Source organism: Peromyscus californicus, unplaced genomic scaffold (assembly GCF_007827085.1).
Source record: "Peromyscus californicus insignis strain IS unplaced genomic scaffold, ASM782708v3 Scaffold_4__1_contigs__length_199733344, whole genome shotgun sequence".
NCBI classification, from domain to species: domain Eukaryota; kingdom Metazoa; phylum Chordata; class Mammalia; order Rodentia; family Cricetidae; genus Peromyscus; species Peromyscus californicus.
Window position 1 is genome coordinate 182,154,985 of NW_026294562.1, and position 19,447 is coordinate 182,174,431.

The 19,447-nt window shown below is 46.3% G+C and overlaps 1 long non-coding RNA gene across 2 annotated transcripts; it reads left to right on the forward strand.

Annotated features, from left to right (window-relative positions):
* Positions 1-1,503: 1,503 nt before the first annotated feature.
* On the forward strand, positions 1,504-13,690 carry LOC128095540 (uncharacterized). Of its 2 annotated transcripts, none has more exons than XR_008213259.1 (4): positions 1,504-1,650; positions 9,318-9,410; positions 10,255-10,481; positions 12,253-13,690. It is a non-coding gene; the product is annotated as an uncharacterized LOC128095540 (long non-coding RNA). The 2 variants fall into 2 exon arrangements; XR_008213260.1 differs by lacking the exon at positions 1,504-1,650 and adding an exon at positions 4,665-4,809.
* The last annotated feature ends 5,757 nt before the right edge of the window (positions 13,691-19,447 follow it).

The window sequence follows — 19,447 nt, forward strand, 5'->3', positions numbered from 1 at the left end:
CTCCTCAGCTATACCCCACCTCCTCCCTCATCCATGGTCCTCCTCCTCAGCTATACCCCACCTCTGACCTCACCCATGTACTTCTTCTACCTCAGTCTCACAGCACTCAGTGCCCCTCACCATCTCGGCCCTTCCCTCCTTCCCTTCACTCCCGTTTTCTTCCTCTGCCCTATCATCCATCCCCCTCTACCTCAGTCACTTTGTCAGTGCCGACCTCCCTCACCCAGACCTCCTCTCTAAGCCCTGTCGGTATTTGACCAACTACTTTCATATTTTAGGCTTTTTTTTTAGTGTAAGTGGACTTATACTACACGGTAGGCTTGTTGAACCTCCTTTCATTTAATAGCAAGATGCCCATTTTCTCATTTATGTTTAGAGGTCCAGTATATCTTGTGTGACTCCATCTCCTTCACAAGACTTACTATAGCCTCATCTCTTCGTTTTGGGCATCCTAAAAGGTCCATAGTACTATCTCATTCTGGCTTTAAGTTGCACATCACTGACAACTAGTCAGATTGTGTCCCAATTTATTGGTCATTTGGCTGTCTTTTCTCAATGTATATAATAGGTTTTTTTAAAGATTTTATTTATTTATTATGTGTACAGTGTTCTGCCTGTAGGCCAGAAGAGGACACCAGATCTCATTACAGATGGTTGTGAGCCACCATGTGGTTGCTGGGAATTGAACTCAGGACCTCTGGAAGAGCAGCCAGTGCTCTTAACCTCTGAGCCATCTCTCCAGCCATGTAATAGTTGTTTTAACTCAAGATTTTATTTATTTATTTTTTTGCAAAGAGTCTAATGAATCCCAGGCTGGTCCTCAGTTCTCTGTGTAGCAGAAGATGACCTTAAACTCAGGATCCTCTTGCCTCCGCTTCCTGAGGACTGGGATTGTAGGTGTAAGCCACCGTGTGTGGTTTATTTAGTGCTGAGGATTGAACTCAAGGCTCCCTGAGTGCTACGTAAGCACTCTACTGGCCAAGGTATATACAGCTTATCTTGTGGCTTTAAAATGAAAATGTTTACTTGTCAGATGAGTTCATAGCAGCTTGAAACGCCAGTCTTTCCCCTTCAGTACCATTTCCTGGTGGACATACGTCTGTCCTTCTGTGCATTTCCAGCTCGGAGACAACATCTCTGTGTGCCCGCAATCTCTATGAGGGTCTCTTTAGACATTAGTGAGAAGTAAGCTGCTTCCCTTTGCTTGAGGGCACCTCTGCCGTTTTGTGCAATTCTAAGTATACATTTGCACCTGGAATTTTTTTTTAAATGTTTGGGCTGGGCCTCAAACTCAGGTCCTCATGCTTGTGTGGCGAATGCTTTACTAACTGAGCCATCTCCTCAGTCCTCGGTATACATTTGTAAGCCTCTCTGTAATAGCTGCAGGTCCTATGGTCTTGGTATCCTTTTTGTCTCATGTAACTCTACTCCCTGTCTTCCACAGTAGGATATTCTGGAACAGCCTGCCTTCGACAGTATCTCTATCCTGTAAAGGCCATGCTGTAGAGGCCATGCTGTAGAGGCTACATGTGAAAGAAGTTTGGGATCTCAGGAAGAATGCCTACATCTTTCATGAGCACGGTCAAGAAAAAAATCCCAAACCCATCCACGTAAAATGCCCAGAGGCTGCGAAAGCTTTCCTTCAAATGAGTAAGCATCGGTGTTTCCTGGTGACCGGGCCTCACCAAGCTTTGAGCCAGATTTAGCAGCTCTGCCAGCAATGGCTGCATGCAGGGGTCCTAACTGAGGAGCAGAAGAGAGAACAACTAATGTGGGAGCATTTCCAGACCACCCTGCCGAAGATGCTGGTGGGTTCAGAGCACCGGAGGAAGGAAAGGCAAGGAGGCAGCCACTCTCCCAGCAGAGTTGCTTCTGGTGTCTGGAGAGACAGGGAGGGAGCAGACAGACAGACAGGGAGGGAGCAAACTGTTGTTCTGTTTATTGCACATCTGTATGCTTGGCTTGCTGGTAGGGGAGGAATAGAAGTATGTTGAATGAAAAGAAAGAATTTTGCGCACACCCAAGCTAAACCTGTCTAACCTCATGTGAGATGGAAGAAAATTCAGTGTGATTGCTGCTGCAATGGTTTCTGTTTCTCAGAGTACCAATTTTGTCCCCTGTGCCCATCCGTATTTCTTAACCCAGTGAAAACTTTATCAAAACTACACTCCTCAGTGAATGGAGGAGAGGGCTCAGCAGTTAAAAACTTGTATCGTTCTTGCAGAGGACCTGAGTTTGATTCCCAACACTCATATCAGGCAGCTTACAATCTCCTACCCTGATTAAAAAATATGTATATACATGGGACACCTGCACTCGTGCACACATACCCACATATATACATACTTTTAATCATAAACAAAAAATCAGAACTATTGAAGAATCTAGACTTGATATGTTAAGTATAAATGCCATATTTTTTTATGTTGATTCTTTAGTCTTTTCATTTGAGGGCGAGAATGAACTTTTAAGTGGATGGCTAAATGTCCAGTTCAAGAGGTTCTAAAAAATGAGAGATTAATATAAGGATTGGAAGTTCAGCCTTTCCCAGTATCTGTTAGTCTCATAGGAATTCAGATCATTCGGTTGGCACTGAAGAGGACATTTCAAAAATAAGAGAAAGCCTCTAGTCCTTTGAATAAAAATAATGGCAACTACAAATAAAATATATTAAATATATACTACATAAATATATACTAAGAGGACACTAGTACATACATACCAAGAGGGAAAAAATCCAGAATCACAGGTATTTCTAGATGGAGGGTGTAAGGCATGGACAGGAAAGAGTATGTGGCTAGATTCATGGAGACATGACAAGATCCAGAACCCATGCAATCAAGTTATAAAAAAATTACAAAACAGTATCAAAGTTTCCAAATCATTTATAATTTATCATTTATAATTTTGTGTTTAGCTGCCTCAGCTGCTCAGAGCCTGTGGGCTGTGGCTGCATATGCCTCGTTGAGAATACTCAAGCTTGGGGGTAGAATAGTGAGCTCACAGGCCTTAATTATACTTATAAGTATAAATGAACGAACTTAAAACAAATATCAGTATTTTGCATAGCTCAGTAATGCTAGCATATCATAAACTAAGTACTAAGGTTAGTTCACTGGCATATAACTGCATTTTATTCTTGAAACTTTCATGCACATATACATTATATCTTGATCATATCCACATCTCATTATAGTCCCCTCAGGACCCCCCATCACACCTCCCTCCCAACTTCCTGTTCTTCATTATTTATTTCTTTGCTTGTTTGTTTTTAACCCACTGAATCCAGTTAGCACCGCCCACATGTACAAGGTGTGGGGTGGTCCACTGTGATGTGAGGAACTTGCCAGTGGCCACACTCCTGCAGAAGTGACTCCCTCCTTCACCAGGTTTGGTATATTAATTCATTTGATTCTGGTAAGCAGCAGCTTTTGCAAGAGGTATTGCTTTTTGTTTTATAGACACAAAATCAAGCAATTTGCCTATGCTTATGATTTCACCATTTTTGTTTGTTTGTTTGTTTGTTTCAAGAGTTTTACTGTGTGGCTCAAGCTGACCTTGAACTCACAGCAATCCTCCTGCCTCACTTTCTGAGTGCTGGGATTACGGGTGCCACTACATAGCAGTTCCACAATGTTTATTTAACTGGTCGTTGGGTTCTGGACCCATGGCGACTGCTTCCTGGTTTGTATTAGTCTTTCCCCCCCACCTTCATTTTTCTTTTTTCTTTTTAATTTGTTCAATGTATTTTGGTCAAATCCTCCCCAGTCCTCCAACTCCTCCAAGATCTATCCCCTTTCCCTTATGACAACTCTGCCCTGGGTCTCTAGTCTTAACCATGGTGTTACACTGCCTCTCGTGGACATAGTGGGTATTGCCCTAGAGGTTAGAAACAACCCAGGGCCAGAGATCTAAGCTGAGGTTAGAGGGGAATGAGGGGAAATTGCACAAGGTCTGAGAAAGAAACAGGAAATGACTGAAAATCTCACCTGGAAAAGACCACGGGAATGACGCCAGGTCCAGGCTTTTTGGGGTAGGGTGGCCTTTTCTTCTAGATTGGTGAGTGAAGAAGATGTAGGAAGGGGCTGATAAAAACTGCCTACTGTGTTGTACATCAGCAACATTTAACCCTCACAAGCCCTTAGAGTGTAGACATTGTTGCTTCTAATGTGCTGTTTAGAAGTTGAAGCTTCCTGGGAATTTAAGTTTTAATTGTGTGTGTGTGTGTGTGTGTGTGTGTGTGTGTGTGTGTGTGTGTGTTTGAGAGAGAGAGAGAGAGCTTGCTGAATATATATAGTGTATCACATGCATGCAGGAGCCTATGGAGATCAGAAAATGTTTTGAACCCCCTACAACTGGAATTGTAGATGGTTGTGAGCAGTCATGTGGGTACTGGAACCAAACCCCAGTCCTATGTAAGATCATCAAGCTCTCTGAAGGGCTGAGCCATCTCTCCAGGTCCCTCCCTGGTGATTTTGATTGACAGATGAGAAATCACTGACCCCAGAGAACTTCCACTTTATTTAGAAAGCCGTGGGAAAGCCCATTGAGAGGTTTACAGATGGGAAGTGCCTGGAGCATGACTTTGGTAAGAAAGGAAATGGTTTCTTGGATCTTTTCCTTTACCATGGGAAGCCACTGCTGACTTCCACATTAGGATGGGGTGATATGAAGGTGGCTGGCCATGGCTGCAGCCAGAAAGGACTCAGTGCTGTGGTTATTTTCCTCTAGGCTCCCCTGCTCAGAGCTCATTCAGTGGTAGCAGAGGCAAGATGCAAAGGTGTTAGTCTTCCATCTCCTGGGCCCCCGGTGAGTTAAGCTCTCTTTTGTCATGGCTTCCTTCCTGGTTGCTGGGTCTTCCCTATTCATCCCAGCTTGGTTTCCATTGAGTCTGTCTGTAAACATGTTAGGGTCCTTCCCCCCATCTAGCTTGTCTAAAATGATCTTCTCTCTTCCCTGCTTTACTTTGTGTGTTGTGCTGTCCAACATTTTTCTTCCTTTCTCCCCATCCTGAATTGTTTGTGTTTTCACATCCCATTTTATTCAGAGCAAGCCTCTAGTCTGAGCTTTATGCCGTTTTTTAGGTGTGTGAGAATGGAGGCACAAAGACGTGGTAAGCTGCTTAAGGCCGTGCCAGAAGGCAGCCCGCTGGGGGTGTGAGCCTGGCAGTCTGTGTTCACTATCTGTCTCAGCCTCCAGCAGTGAGCGCCATTGTTCCAACTTGGGCTCGTTCCTTGCTTCTTTAATCATTTAGAGGTATTTTTCTGGTGCTTGGGGAGCTGGTGACCTTCAAGGATATGCCTTGAAGGAGGAGTAGTTCTGCACCTGAGGAGTTAAGCTACCTCAGTGCTGCTCAGAGAAATCTGTACCTGGAGGTGATGTCGGAGGAGCCTGTACTGTGAGGTGATATTAGAGGAGCCTGTACAGGGAGGTGATACCATAGGATTTCTAGAACCTGGTCTCCCAAAGTGAACGTGTGCTCTCTGTAGTCTGCACACTAGGTCAGCTCTCAGCTACTTTGTGAATGTGTTTTGCCATCTCAGTGAGGTGATACTTTATTTTATCCACCTGTTTTTTTTTTTTTAGGTCTTACTTTATTTTATGAGTGTTCTGCCTGCATGTCTCTCTGGGCACCATGTGCACTCAGTGCTCATGGAAGTCAGAGGAGAGCACTGGACCCCTGGAACTGGAGTTATAGATGGTAAACTGTCATATGGGTGCTGGGAATTGAACCCAGATCCTTTGCAGGAGCCACAAGTACTCTTAAGTGCTGAGATATTTCTCCAGCCATCTCATTTCTTTTTTCCATTATAACGACCATTTTTCTTTTTTTGAAATTAGAATGTAACGTAATTTCCCCCTTGACTTTGTTCCCTCCAACCTCCCCTATGCCCCCCTAGTACTCTCTCACTAATTTATGGCCCCCGGTTCTTTATTTGTCACGTATGTATATGTGCATGTATATATTCTCAATATACAAACCAATATATATATACATACGTATTTCTAATATATGTGACTATAGCTTGTTCAGTCCGTACAGTGTTACTTATATGTATGTGGTTTCAGTGCTGACCGCTAGGTACTGGATAACCAGTGAGTGGGCTCTTCCCTGGGGAGGACTCTTTCTCCTGCTCTCACATTCCTTAGCTGCCTACTGTTCCTTGTCTGGGGTTTGGGCCCCTGACCTTCCCCCTACCCGTGTTAGCATGTGGGCTGATGTCACCGTAGTCCAGGTCCTCGTTAAGCTGCCACTCATTTATTTTTAAATTTATTTATTCTTGGAGAATGTCACGCATGTGTGCAATGTATTTTGATTATATCTGCCCCCATCCGCCCCTCCAGTTCTTTTCAGATCTCCCAACCATACTCCTGCCCAGCTTCAAAAGGAGATCTCTCTCTCTCTCTCTCTCTCTCTCTCTCTCTCTCTCTCTCTCTCGTCATGAGAAAATTTGACTACCTCTTCTTGGTTTTGTTGCCTGTTGCTATGTGGCCTCTGTTTTTTCTTTTGGAAGTGGTGTCATTTTCTTTTTATAGGGTTGATAGAAAGCTTCCGTGTAAACTACAGTAGTGAGTTGGAAGCTGACTGTCTTGGTTGGGTTACTATGGCTGTGATGAAACAGGGTGAGCAAAGCAGCTTGGGAGGAAAGGGTTTATTTGGCTTACACGTCCATGTCATAGCCTATCACTGAAGGAAGTCAGGACAGGCACTCAAGCAGGGCAGGAACCTGGAGGCAGGAGCTGATGCAGAGGCCATGGGGGGAGCTGTGAACCGGCTTGCTCCCCATGGCTTGCTCAGCCTGCTTTCTTATAGAACCCAGGACCTCCAGCCCAGGGATGGCACCACCCACAACAGACTGGGCCCTCTCTAATGACTTGCTAACTAAGGAATGCCCTATGGGCTTGCCCTCAGCCTGCTCTTATGGAGGCATTTTCTTAATTGAGGTTCCCTCCTCTCAGATGACTTTGGCTTGTGTCAAGTTGACATAAAACTATCCAGCACACTGCTCTCTAGAAAAATGCTAAATAACTACTCAATGCTGCTCCAAATATTACCAATATATGCAGCAATGTGTGCCGATCGTTAATCTGTCAGCGAGGTCACACCATGCTGGGTCTTGGTGCAGCTTTAGGGATCCAGACTAAATGAGAACTCGCGTTTACTGGGCTGTGTGTCTGAGTGGGAGGAGACAGATGATAAACAAGTGCACAGCTGGGTGGTACACTGATGGTGGGGATCTGGGGATGGGAACTAAAGATGGGGAGGAGCAGAAGGAAGAGGAATGCTGTCAGGCTGTCCAGGCTGGGGTGTGGGGCCCAGCACACCACCCGGTCCTCCTTTTCAGCTTTTAAGCCGTAACAGTTTTCCAGCCTTGGCACCATTGTGAATGGGAATATGTAATTCTTTATTTAAAAAAATTTTTTTTCTGTGTGTATGGACTGGTTGTGTGTACGTGAGGGCTGGTACCAATAGGGGCCAGAGGCATGGAATCCCCTGGAAGTGGAGTTGCAAACAGTTGTGAGCTGCCAGTGTGGGTGCTGGGAGCCAAACTTGTGTCCTCTGGAAGAGTATTACATGCTCTTAACTCCAGAGCCATCATCACTCCAGCTTCCCATTACCCAAATAAGTCTTTTATGGTTCGGCTGTTTGAGCAGCCTCCCTGCCTCCAGTATTTAGATGCCAAGAGCACCTGTCTTACACAGTTGGGACAACAAATGGTGTCTCCATGTAGAGGGAGACATCTGCTGTGGGAGGGTGTATAGGGGTGTACAGGGAGGTGTCTGCTGTGGGAGGGTGTATAGGGGTGTACAGGGAGACATCTGCTGTGGGAGGGTGTATAGGGGTGTACAGGGAGACATCTGCTGTGGGAGGGTGTATAGGCGTGTACAGGGAGACCTCTGCTGTGGGAGGGTGTATAGGGGTGTACAGGGAGACATCTGCTGTGGGAGGGTGTATAGGGGTGTACAGGGAGACCCCTGCTGTGGGAGGGTGTATAGGGTGTACAGGGAGGTGTCTGCTGTGGGAGGGTGTATAGGGGTGTACAAGGAGACCTCTGCTGTGGGAGGGTGTATAGGGTGTACAGGGAGACCTCTGCTGTGGGAGGGTGTATAGGGGTGTACAGGGAGACCCCTGCTGTGGGAGGGTGTATAGGGTGTACAGGGAGGTGTCTGCTGTGGGAGAGTGTATAGGGTGTACAGGGAGACCTCTGCTGTGGGAGGGTGTATAGGGGTGTACAGGGAGACCTCTGCTGTGGGAGGGTGTATAGGGTGTACAGGGAGGTGTCTGCTGTGGGAGAGTGTATAGGGTGTACAGGGAGACCCCTGCTGTGGGAGGGTGTATAGGGTGTACAGGGAGGTGTCTGCTGTGGGAGAGTGTATAGGGTGTACAGGGAGACCTCTGCTGTGGGAGGGTGTATAGGGGTGTACAGGGAGACATCTGCTGTGGGAGGGTGTATAGGGGTGTGCAGGGAGACATCTGCTGTGGGAGGGTGTATAGGGTGTACAGGGAGACATCTGCTGTGGGAGGGTGTATAGGGTGTACAGGGAGGTGTCTGCTGTGGGAGGGTGTATAGGGTGTACAGGGAGACCTCTGCTGTGGGAGGGTGTATAGGGGTGTACAGGGAGACCTCTGCTGTGGGAGGGTGTATAGGGGTGTACAGGGAGGTGTCTGCTGTGGGAGGGTGTATAGGGGTGTACAGGGAGACCCCTGCTGTGGGAGGGTGTATAGGGGTGTACAGGGAGGTGTCTGCTCTGGGAGGGTGTATAGGGGTGTACAGGGAGACCTCTGCTGTGGGAGGGTGTATAGGGGTGTACGGGGAGACCTCTGCTGTGGGAGGGTGTATAGGGGTGTACGGGGAGACCTCTGCTGTGGGAGGGTGTATAGGGGTGTACAGGGAGACATCTGCTGTGGGAGGGTGTATAGGGGTGTACAGGGAGACATCTGCTGTGGGAGGGTGTATAGGGGTGTACAGGGAGACATCTGCTGTGGGAGGGTGTATAGGGTGTACAGGGAGGTGTCTGCTGTGGGAGGGTGTATAGGGGTGTACGAGGAGGTGTCTGCTGTGGGAGGGTGTATAGGGGTATACAGGGAGACCTCTGCTGTGGGAGGGTGTATAAGGGTGTACAAGGAGGTGTCTGCTCTGGGAGGGTGTATAGGGCTGTAAAGTGACAGAGAAGATCTGCTTTGAGGGATGGAAACAGGCTTCACTTCACTCCTGTGAGAGTCTGTGCACCTTTTCTGTTGCCCCAAAGTCTTCAGGACCCATACCTTGGGGAATTGCTGAACCCCCAAGTTACAAGTCTTCCTTCTTCATTAGGGTACCAGTTCCCTGAACCTGGCTTGATTTCACTCCTGAAAGAAGAGGCCCCACAAACAACAGAGGAAGACAGCATTGCGGTACCATGGAGAAGTGAGTAGTGGGGCAAAGCCTGAGAGGATACGAGGCCGTGGGCAGCACCCATGATCAGCTGCTCGGGAGGAGGCCCAGGGGAGGCTCTCCAGACAGCATCCATCCTAGCCCTCCTGGTCAGGAGAAGGGCTCTCACCCGAAGCTCACTCTGTCTGGTACTTGCCCTCTTCTCTCTGCCGTACATCTCTTCCTGCAGCAGGAGAGCCTCTACCATCCAGCTCCAGGCAGGACAGTGTCTGTTTCCCCTACCCCTCCATCATGACGCCTTTCTCTTTGTAGCTGGGGCTCTTGGCTTTCCTCGGTCCTGAGAGGAGACCTGAAACTGAAGAACTAGCCCAGAGCAGAGCTCCCCCTGCTGTGGAACCACCCATAGGTCAGGGTTGGAGGACCTGCCAGTGGGCAGCTTCTCACACGTCTGTGTGGGGACTGCTCCAGTGACATACGTGTCTGTGTGGGGACTGCTCCAGTGACATACGTGTCTGTGTGGGGACTGCTCCAGTGACATACGTGTCTGTGTGGGGACTGCTCCAGTGACATACGTGTCTGTGTGGGGACTGCTCCAGTGACATACGTGTCTGTGTGGGGACTGCTCCAGTGACATACGTGTCTGTGTGGGGATTGCTCCAGTGACATACGTGTCTGTGTGGGGATTGCTCCGATGACATACGTGTCTGTGTGGGGACTGCTCCAGTGACATACATGTCTGTGTGGGTACTCCTCCGATGACCTATCAGAATTGCACGGCGGCAATAAGGAACAGGTTTTCGGCGGGGACTGTAACAGTGAGTGACCCTGGGACCTTTGTTCAGGAAACAAGTCTTTCAAACAGCTCTGATCTTTTCAGCTTTCCAGGAATCGACTCCCAGGAAGGCTCAGCTCCTGGAGCCAGCGCCGGCCCCATCCAGGGAACCACACTACATGCTACAGAAGAGTCTGTAGCAACCAAGTAGGGCTCAGGAGACCTGAGCTGTTCCACATTGGAAAGAGGCCCTTTAGGTGTACACAGTGCGACAGTGCGACACAGACACCTGAAGACTCACTCTGGTGAGAAACCCCTGACGTGCACCAGAGGTAAAAACTCCCCCGCCGACTGTTAAGAATTCCTTAAGTGGGAGCAGCCAGGAGTCTAGGAATGTTTTCAGTGCCAGTGTGGCAAAGCTCCACCCTCTGGGATGTGCATCTCTCTCGGCATCTCAAAGCCCATGAGGCAGTGAAGTCCCTCCGCCCTGAGCTGGACCACAAGATGTATGTCATCCTCTGCCGGTGGAAACATGACCACGTGGGGGACAGAGCCTGCCAGTGATGTGAGTGGCAGAACTTCAGACGGAGCTCCTGTCTCAGTCATCACCCCCAAGTTCAGGCCGTACCAGTGCCAGCCTGTGGGAAGTGCTTCCGCTGGCCCTCATTCCCCACTCAGCATCAGCTGCATCTTCAAGAGGGACAGGCACAGGACAGGACAGCCAGTGTTGGGAAGGTCAGAGAACACACTTGTCCCACCATGATGGGTTTTTTCCTGTAGACCAGTGGTTCTCATCCTTCCTAATGCTGCAGCCCTTTAATACAGTTCCTCATGCTGTGGGGACCCCCAGCCATCAAATGATTCTCATTGCTACTCATAACTGTGATTTTGCTACTGTTATGAATCATAAGGGAAATATCTATGTTTTCTAATGGTCTTAGGAAATCCTGTGAAAGGGCTGGTCGTGCGACCCACAGGTTGAGAACCACTACTGTTCTCAACCTTTTGAGTGACCTGAATATGAGAAAGCCCTCTACAACCCCTCACCAGGTCTTGTTAATTTGAAAATTGGGCACGGTGGGGTAAAAAATGGCAAATGGTTACAAAAGCATGGGACAAAAATTTTGTAAGTAGGAGCCTAATGTGCTTCAGACATCTCATAGACCAAAACCTTAAGAAGAGTGTTTCCTTACATAGGAAAGAAGTTCATAGGTTTTGACGTTTTTTGGTAGTGTTTGTGAGATGGAGAGCCTTGGTTTTGACATCTTGGTGAAAAGCTTACCATTGGTGCTTTGGTTCTAGACTGGTCTAGTCTTGGTTCCCATAGAAGGGTTACCATGCAGGGTCCTGACCACATGGCATAGATCAGCAGTGTAGAAGGATTTCCGGGGTCCTACTCAGCTCAGTCACCTCTCAGAGCTGGTGTTGTTAGTGATGTGTTTGCATGGTACCCCATCATTTACAAAAACTGTCTTGTTTGATTTGCCTAGGAATGCTGCCAGGGCTTCTGGTGCTGGTAGTTCATTCTGTGCCACAGGTCACCAGTGTCTTGACCAAGGTTGTCAGTGTCAGTATGGGAGCTGAGCTCAGGTTGTTAAATCTCTGCCGTGTCCGTTCTGAAGAAAGGTATTGTGCTGTACTACTGTCCACTGCCATCTTCCAGTGGAGAACTGCCAACTCCATTTCACATGAGAGCAGATAAGGATATTTGTAGTTTCAGGGTGCTTTCTTGGGGTGATTTTCATTTTTTTTCTTTGTTTTTATTGTGTTGTCCTCCTCCCTCTCCCCCTCCCCCTCCCCTCTCACCTCTCTTCCACCCCACCCCTCAGCCACTCCTCAGAGAGGGTTAAGACCTCCCACAGGGAGTCAACAAAGTCTGGCACATCAAGTTGAGGCAGGCCCAAGCCACTCCCCCCCCACTCCCCCCCCCCCCACTTCCCCCCCATCAAGGCTGAGCAAGGTATCCCACCATAGGGAATGGGCTCCAAAAAGCCAGTTCATACACCAGGGATAAGTCCAAGTCCCCCTGCCAGGAGCCCTACAATCATCACCAAGCCACGCGGTCATCACCCACATTCAGAGGGTCTGGTTGGTTCCCTGCAGGTTCCTCAGCCGTCCATCCAGAGTCCGTGAGCTCTACTTAGCTCAGATCAGCTGTCTCTGTGGAGTTTCCCATCATACTATTGACCTCCTAGCTGTGGATCTCTGCATCTGCTTCCATCAGTCAAGGGGTGATTTTCTTATAACCATTTCTCTCTTGCTCTGGGATTAGAGACATGTATTTGAAGGAAGTATTTCTTTGCTAAATACATCCTCACAATTAATTGCTCTTCTGTATTGTGAAGCTGTTACTCATCAAGTAGGAGTTATTTGGTAGTTGTTTGAGGTTTTGTGATTTCTTTTCCCCCTTCCTTATTAAAAACAATCCGTCCTGTATTATTACTGCTCCTTGCACACTGACATCATCGGCATGGTCAGTTTCAACTAAATCTGATTTCTATACTAGGCATGCTTCACAATTTAAAGGTTAAGGCTTGAGTTGCCTATTTTCTACCATTTTAAGGTATTAAATGTTTTCACCATTGCCTTGAGTGGTGGTCTTATGAAGACACATGCACCCTAGAGTCACAGAACCCAAATCCTTGCCTGAGCAGGGTAAGCCATAGCCACTGTCATTGACTGCTTTGATTTTCTTCATCAAGCTAGTCTTTCGAGGTCGACCCCAGTATGCACAGTGAAGTCATGAAATCTAAAACAAACATGATGTCTCAGAATCTTCACCCACACAACCCTTTCCTCACATTCAGTTCTTAAATTTCCATTGGTTGGTTCCTCATTGACTGTTTCTGTATCCTGGCCTAGTTTTCAGCCATTTGAATTAAGAGGTCATGGATACTCCTTGCAGGCTTTGGGTTATGAGCTCTTGACACCCCTGGATTAGTGTTTCAGACTCCCCAGCCCTCACTAGAGAGATCCAGACAGCTCAGAGTAGAGTACCTTTGCTGGTTCTGATGTTCCCTTGCTGCCACACATGGCACAGGTGACATTATGGGGATGGTTCTACGATGACTGTTGCCCATGGACTGTGTGGGATACATAGAATATGTACATGCCATTGCTCCCATGTTGTACAAGCCAAACACCCCCGAGTTAATTTTCCACTTTCTAATTCTGTGTGTTTGGTATCATAATGGACACCAAACATAACCCACGTCTCACTTTCTCCTTCTGAGTCCTAGCCTAGCAGACATTTCTGCCATGTTATTACTACGTGGATATGCAGCAGATTTTTAATAGCTTTTCTAATGTAGAAACTTGTTTTAAGCAAACATACATCTCCCAAAGAAAACTGGAAACCAATGCTGCCCCCTTTGAATCTTTGTATTGCTCCTCCCAGCTATAGTTAATGTTCACTAACATTTGTGCCAGGAGATTTTTCTTACGTGTAGATCTATAATTTTTTGAAAGGTTTATCTGTATGAAACAAAGCACTATTTTGAAGGCTGTAATTTTCTCTCCCATATCATGAATGTCTTTCTGTAGGAATAAACACAACCCTTGAGTTTCCTTTCCTAGAACTTCCTTAGTTCTTGGTTGTGTGGACGTACCCTGATGTACTCTGCCTAGCCTTCCAAGGGTAGAAGCAGGTTGTAATTTTTTTCTTTGATTTAGCTATTGTTGCAATTCTCTCCCTCCCCTTTAATCTCCTGGGTCTTAGTGTTTTCCTTATCAATACTTCTCATACCAGATCCTTTTTCTTAAAGGGCAATTCTCAGGTGTGAATTTCTAGGCCAAATGTCTGTGTATTGTGGAGACTTTGGGAAACCAGACTCACACTTGTGTTGCTGTCCCTAGGGAACAGCTATAAACCACTGATTCTCCACCCCAACCTCCCTGTGTCCTTAAAGAACTTGGTCTATGAGTCTGTCTTAGGAAATAGCAGACAAGGAAGTCAGGCCTGGAATGAGCCTCAAGCCAAGTGAAGTAGTTGATTGGAACCCATAGTTTTAATGCAGTTTTGTTAGGTACAGTTTCCTCACTAAACAATCAGTATTGCTTATCAAAGAATTGTAAAAAAACAGTAAAGGCCAGTAAACTTTCCTAACAGCCCCAGATAGTCAGCTGGTGCTGATATATTATTGGCATCCATCGCTGCTACTATGCTATGTTTTTGTAGGCGATCTATACCCATTTAATGTTCTTTTTCCAGCACCTAAGCATGTTTTCAGGCATACTGTACCTGTTAAGGGCTTTTCTCGGTCTGGACCTGGCTTTCTGCACACTTGCAGCCACTCTCTGACCATGAGCCATGCCAGGCCACCAAAGGGGTGATTGCATGCAGCAGCACTAACAAGCCTGCCAGAGAAACTGCGGTTGCTAGGAAGCCACATCTGGGTCATGCCCAGAACTTTCCTTGGTGCTCTCAGGCCCTATGCTTGACACTGGGTGCCAAATATATACAATCTTTGAACTGCCAGCTCCCAAATAATGACATGGAGACTGCTTAATAATTGTGAAAGTTTGGCCTTGGCTTAGGCTTGTTCCCAACTAGCTCTTAAATCTTAAATCCACCCGTTTATATTAATCTGTGTTCTGCCATATGGCTTGTTACCTCTCCTTAGTACCATATGTCCAACTTCTTCTGTGTCTGGCTGGTGAATCCCCCATGCCTCCACTCCTTTCTACAAGTTCCTATCTCTCCTCGGAAGTCACACCTATCCTCTCCTGTCTAGCTGTTGGCCATTCAGTTCTTCATTAAACCAATCAAAAGGTGCCTTAGGCAGGTGAGGAATGACAGAGATACATCTTCACACTGTACAAAAAATTATCCTAACAGTGTTTTTTGCCTTCAGAAAATTTTCAGTTTCATATGATCCCATTTACTAATTATTGATCTTAGTGCCTGTGCTGTTGGTGTTCTATTCCAGTCTCCTGTGCCAATGTGTTCAAGGCTATTCTCTACTTTCTTTTCTATTAAGTTCAGTGTATCTGGTTTTATGTTGATGTAAATCCGCTTGGACTTGAGTTTTGTTCAAGGTGATAGATAAGGATCTATTTGTAATTTTCTACATGTCATCATCCAGTTAGACCAGCACCATTTGGTGAAGATGCTTTTTTCCCCCCACTGTATAATTTTGGCTTCTTTGTCAAAAGTCAAGTGTCTGTAGGTGTGTGGATTTATGTCTGGGTCTTCAGTTAGATTCCATTGATTAGTCTGTTTTTATGCCAATACCATGTGGTTTTTATTACTATAGCTCTGTAGTAGAGCTTGAAATCAGGGATGGTGATAACTCTAGAAGTTCTTTTGTTGTACAGGATTGTTTTAGCTATCCTGGGTTTTTTGTTTTCCTTATGAAGTTGAATATTGTTCTTTCAAGGTCTATAAAGAATTGTTTTGGATTTTAATGGTGATTGTGTTGGATCTGTAGATTGCTTTTGGTAAGATAACCATTTTTACTGTGTTAATCCTACTGATCCATGAGCATGGGAGATCTTTCTACCTTCTAATATCTTCTCCAATTTCTTCCTTCAAAGACTTAAAGTTCTTGTCATATAGGTCTTTCACTTGCTTTGTTAGAGCTACACCAAGATAATTTGTATTTGTGACTATGGTGAAGGATGTTATTTCCCTGATTTCTTTTTCATCCCATTTATCATTTCTACATAGGGCTATGATTGATTTTTTTTTTTTAGTTAATTTTGTATCCTGCTACTTTGCTGAAGGTGTTTATCAGCTGTAGGAGCTCCCTGGTAGAATTTTTGGGGTCACTTATGTATACTATCATATCATCTGCAAGTAGTAAAGTTTGACGTCTTCCTTTCCAATTTGTATCCTCGTGATATCCTTCAGTTAATCTCATTGCTCTAGCTAGAACTTCAAGTACTATATTGAATAGGTATGGAGAAAGTGGGCAACTTTGTCTTGTCCCTCCCTGATTTTAGTGAAAATGATTTGAGTTTCTCTCCATTTAATTTGATGTTGGCTATAGGCTTGCTGTAGACTGACTTTATTATGTTGAAGTTTGTCCCTTGTATCCCTAATCCTTCCAGGACTTTTATTCTGAAGGGGTGTTGGATTTTTGTCAAAGGCCTTTTCTACACCTACTGAAATAATCATATGTTTTTTTTTATTTCAGTTTGTTGATATGGTGGATTGCATTTATTGATTTATGTATGTTGAACCATCTTTGAATCTCTGGGATGAAGCCTTTTTGATGACGGTGAATGATCTTCGATGTGTTCTTGGATTGGTTTGCAAATATTCTATTTATTTTTGCATCTGTCTTCACAAAGGAAATTGTTCTTTCTTTGTTGAATCTTTGTGTGGCTTGTATATCAGGGTAACTGTGACCTCATAAAAAGAACAGGTCAACTTTCCTTTTGTGGAATAATTTGAGGAGTATTGGCATTAACTCTTCTTTGAAAGTTTGGACTAATTCTGCACTAAAACCATATTGCCCTGGGCTGTTAATGATTGCTTCTATTTTTCTAGGGGTTATAGTTTTAATCCCACGGACTCAAAGAGAAAGACCACTAACCACAAATTATGGCCATATCACAACAAGCTTTATTTGGTATACGCCAGAGCCAGGCTAGCAGATGTCTCCTCCTAAGATGTGGTTCAAGAGAGCAGCGCTGAGCCAATGTCAAGTTCCTTTTATAGGACAAAACCACAGGGTGGGGGATTTTGCAAACAGGCACTGTTACAGAAGGGAGACCAAGCAATTAAGGACATCTTCTTGGAACACGTTCTAGAACAGTTTGTGGTCACAGGGGTGACGTGTAGCCCAATTCCAAGAAACAGAAGCTTACATTTTACAGTAAACCGAAACTGAACTGGAGTATCAAAATGGCTCCTCATTACAAAATGGAGTCAGGCTGATACTTCATTTTCCCCTTGTCTTGTGTGTGAAGGGATTTAAGAAAAGAAAGGCCAGGTAGGTACCTTTCAACAGGCCCTGTCAAGGGGTGCCACTAAGCAAACACACCACAGGCAACAGGGTCAGTGCCAGAGGTGTATTGGGGGGGGAGGGTGAAAGGGCATGTCGGAGTGGGGACATGAGAGAGGCAGGCAGACAGACAGACAGAGAAGAGGCAAGAGAGAGAAGGGAGATAAGAGAAAGGAGATGCTAAGGGAGGAGCAAGAGGCAAGAGAGCAAACTGCCTGGTGGGTACCTTAAGGGGTGCACATGTCGCAAAGCTGGTGGTGGAGAGGCAGCTGCTTCAGTGGCGGAGGCAGGCTGTGGAAACTAACATGCCTCCCTTTCGTTCGTTATAAAAAGGTGAGGAAATGGGAAGTAGGGGCTGTGTTCTGTAGACTGCTTCCTGTTGTGTGTGTGTATACAGGAGGTCCTGCATCTTTGGTAAGAAAACTGGGATGCTGGCCAAGTCCTGGGATGGCTGGCTGTTGCATTTGCTGTCCAGGCTCTGTGGGACTGTCCAGCATTAGGAAAGTGCAGGCCTCATTGAAGCAGTCTGAGATTGGACTATCCAGGGTGGCCATTTGAAGCTGTCCAGGATTCAGATTTTGAGGGGACAAGGCAGAATGCTGGCAGAAGATAAAGTTAAGAAGTTTGGGGGAATTTTTTCTTCGGTCCTGTTAATTGAGGGAGTCTCCAGACCAGGGAAAGATAATCACCAATATGTCTCTTCATGAAAGTTTACCATAAGTCATTGAAAATCTGCAGTGCCTCTTGCATAAGAATCAAAAGAAATGATAAATTTGTAGGTGTTGCATGACATGATTCCTGAGGAGATTGATAAGTCTTTGCACCCTGAAGGCCTCTCCACCAATGCAGCAATCCAAATTAAACTGAATCAGACCAAATTGGAAAAACCCAGGTTTAATGGTTAAAGTATTCCCGGGTGATTCCCGGCCCCTCAGAGAGGAGACAGGGATGAGAGAACAGAAGAACCATGTGTCTGTTTTCTGGGATGCAGCTTATATATCCTATGGGAGTGGTCTTGAGCCTCTCTGGGGGAGGAGCTGTGTTTTGTGGACTTTGAAGGGGCGGGGTTTGGGGAAGGCGATGGGGGAGGGGAGTTGAGGTGGATCTTCCATCAGAACATTCTAGACTCTTTGGGTATAGGGATGCCAGGGTGCCAGGGGTTGAGGTGGAGCTCCCACCCAAGCATTCCAGACTCTTTGGGTATAGGGGCGCCAGTTCAAGTCTGACAACTTCCTGTAGGCATGGGGTTATGTGGGGAAGAAGAGTTGGGAATTGGTGAGCTCACATCCAACAGAAGGTGTGAATGGAGGAGTGTCACGTTGTCATCCTGGAGACCTCAGGCATCTGTTTCTTGAGGAAGCAAAGAAGGCAAATTTCTAGGAAAAAATAGATCATTAACATCTTTCCTAGTTGTACTGTAAAGATGAATGTATAGTATTGGTGAAATTATTAAGGCCACTCCACATAGTTAAAAGGGAGGTTTATTTTGTGGGGTAACTTACAAGTGAAGGGATAGTTTACAGGGTCTGGGAAAGGTGTAGCGCAGTCCGGCGGTGTTCTCTGGAGAACTCTGCTCGATCTACCTCCAGTGTCCAGGGTCCAGGAACCAAGAGAGATGGTGCATCTGGATCTCGGGTCTTCAGGGTCCTCTCTTGGCCCTGCCTTGTGGGCATGACAGTTACCAAAGCCTCAATGGGGCTTGGAACTTCCAGATCAAAGCTACAGTACAGAGCAGAAGAGCAAATAGGCCCTTTATTGGTATATCTTGGGAAACTGGAGGGTGGAGGATCCCAGCTGCTGGACAGACCATGTATCCTGAATAGGTGCCCGCTTGAGCCTGGAGAGATGGTACCAGCATAGATGTCTCAGGAGCTTGGCAACTGAAGGGGTGGTGAGGATCACAGTATAAGGTCCTGTTCATCAGGGCTCAAGAGACTTAGGTGATAGCTGTTTGAGGAGTATTCTGTCCCCTGGGGAGAGTGGGGCAGGCTCAGGGGCAGTTGGGTCTGTTGGTGTTGAGGCTTGGAGATGGCTGTCAGCATGTGAATGGAGAAGGGACCTCGGAAGAGAGAGATAGAGGAGGTGCCCAGCCAGTGGGGGAGTTTAGGCCGGGAGGTGGTGATTGAGGAAGAAAGGCCTTCTGTAAAGGAGCTCAAAAGGGCTCAAACCTGTAGGAGAGCATGGGGTAGTCCGGAGGTGGGTAAGGGCAATGGGGAGAAGGGAGGGCCAAGATAACCTGAGTTCAGTGGAGAGCTTGGTGAGCTGTTGTTTGATGAGTCCATTGGCCTTCTCAACCTTTCCCTAGGATTGTGGGCGATAGGGAATGTGGAACTTCCAGGAGATGTTGA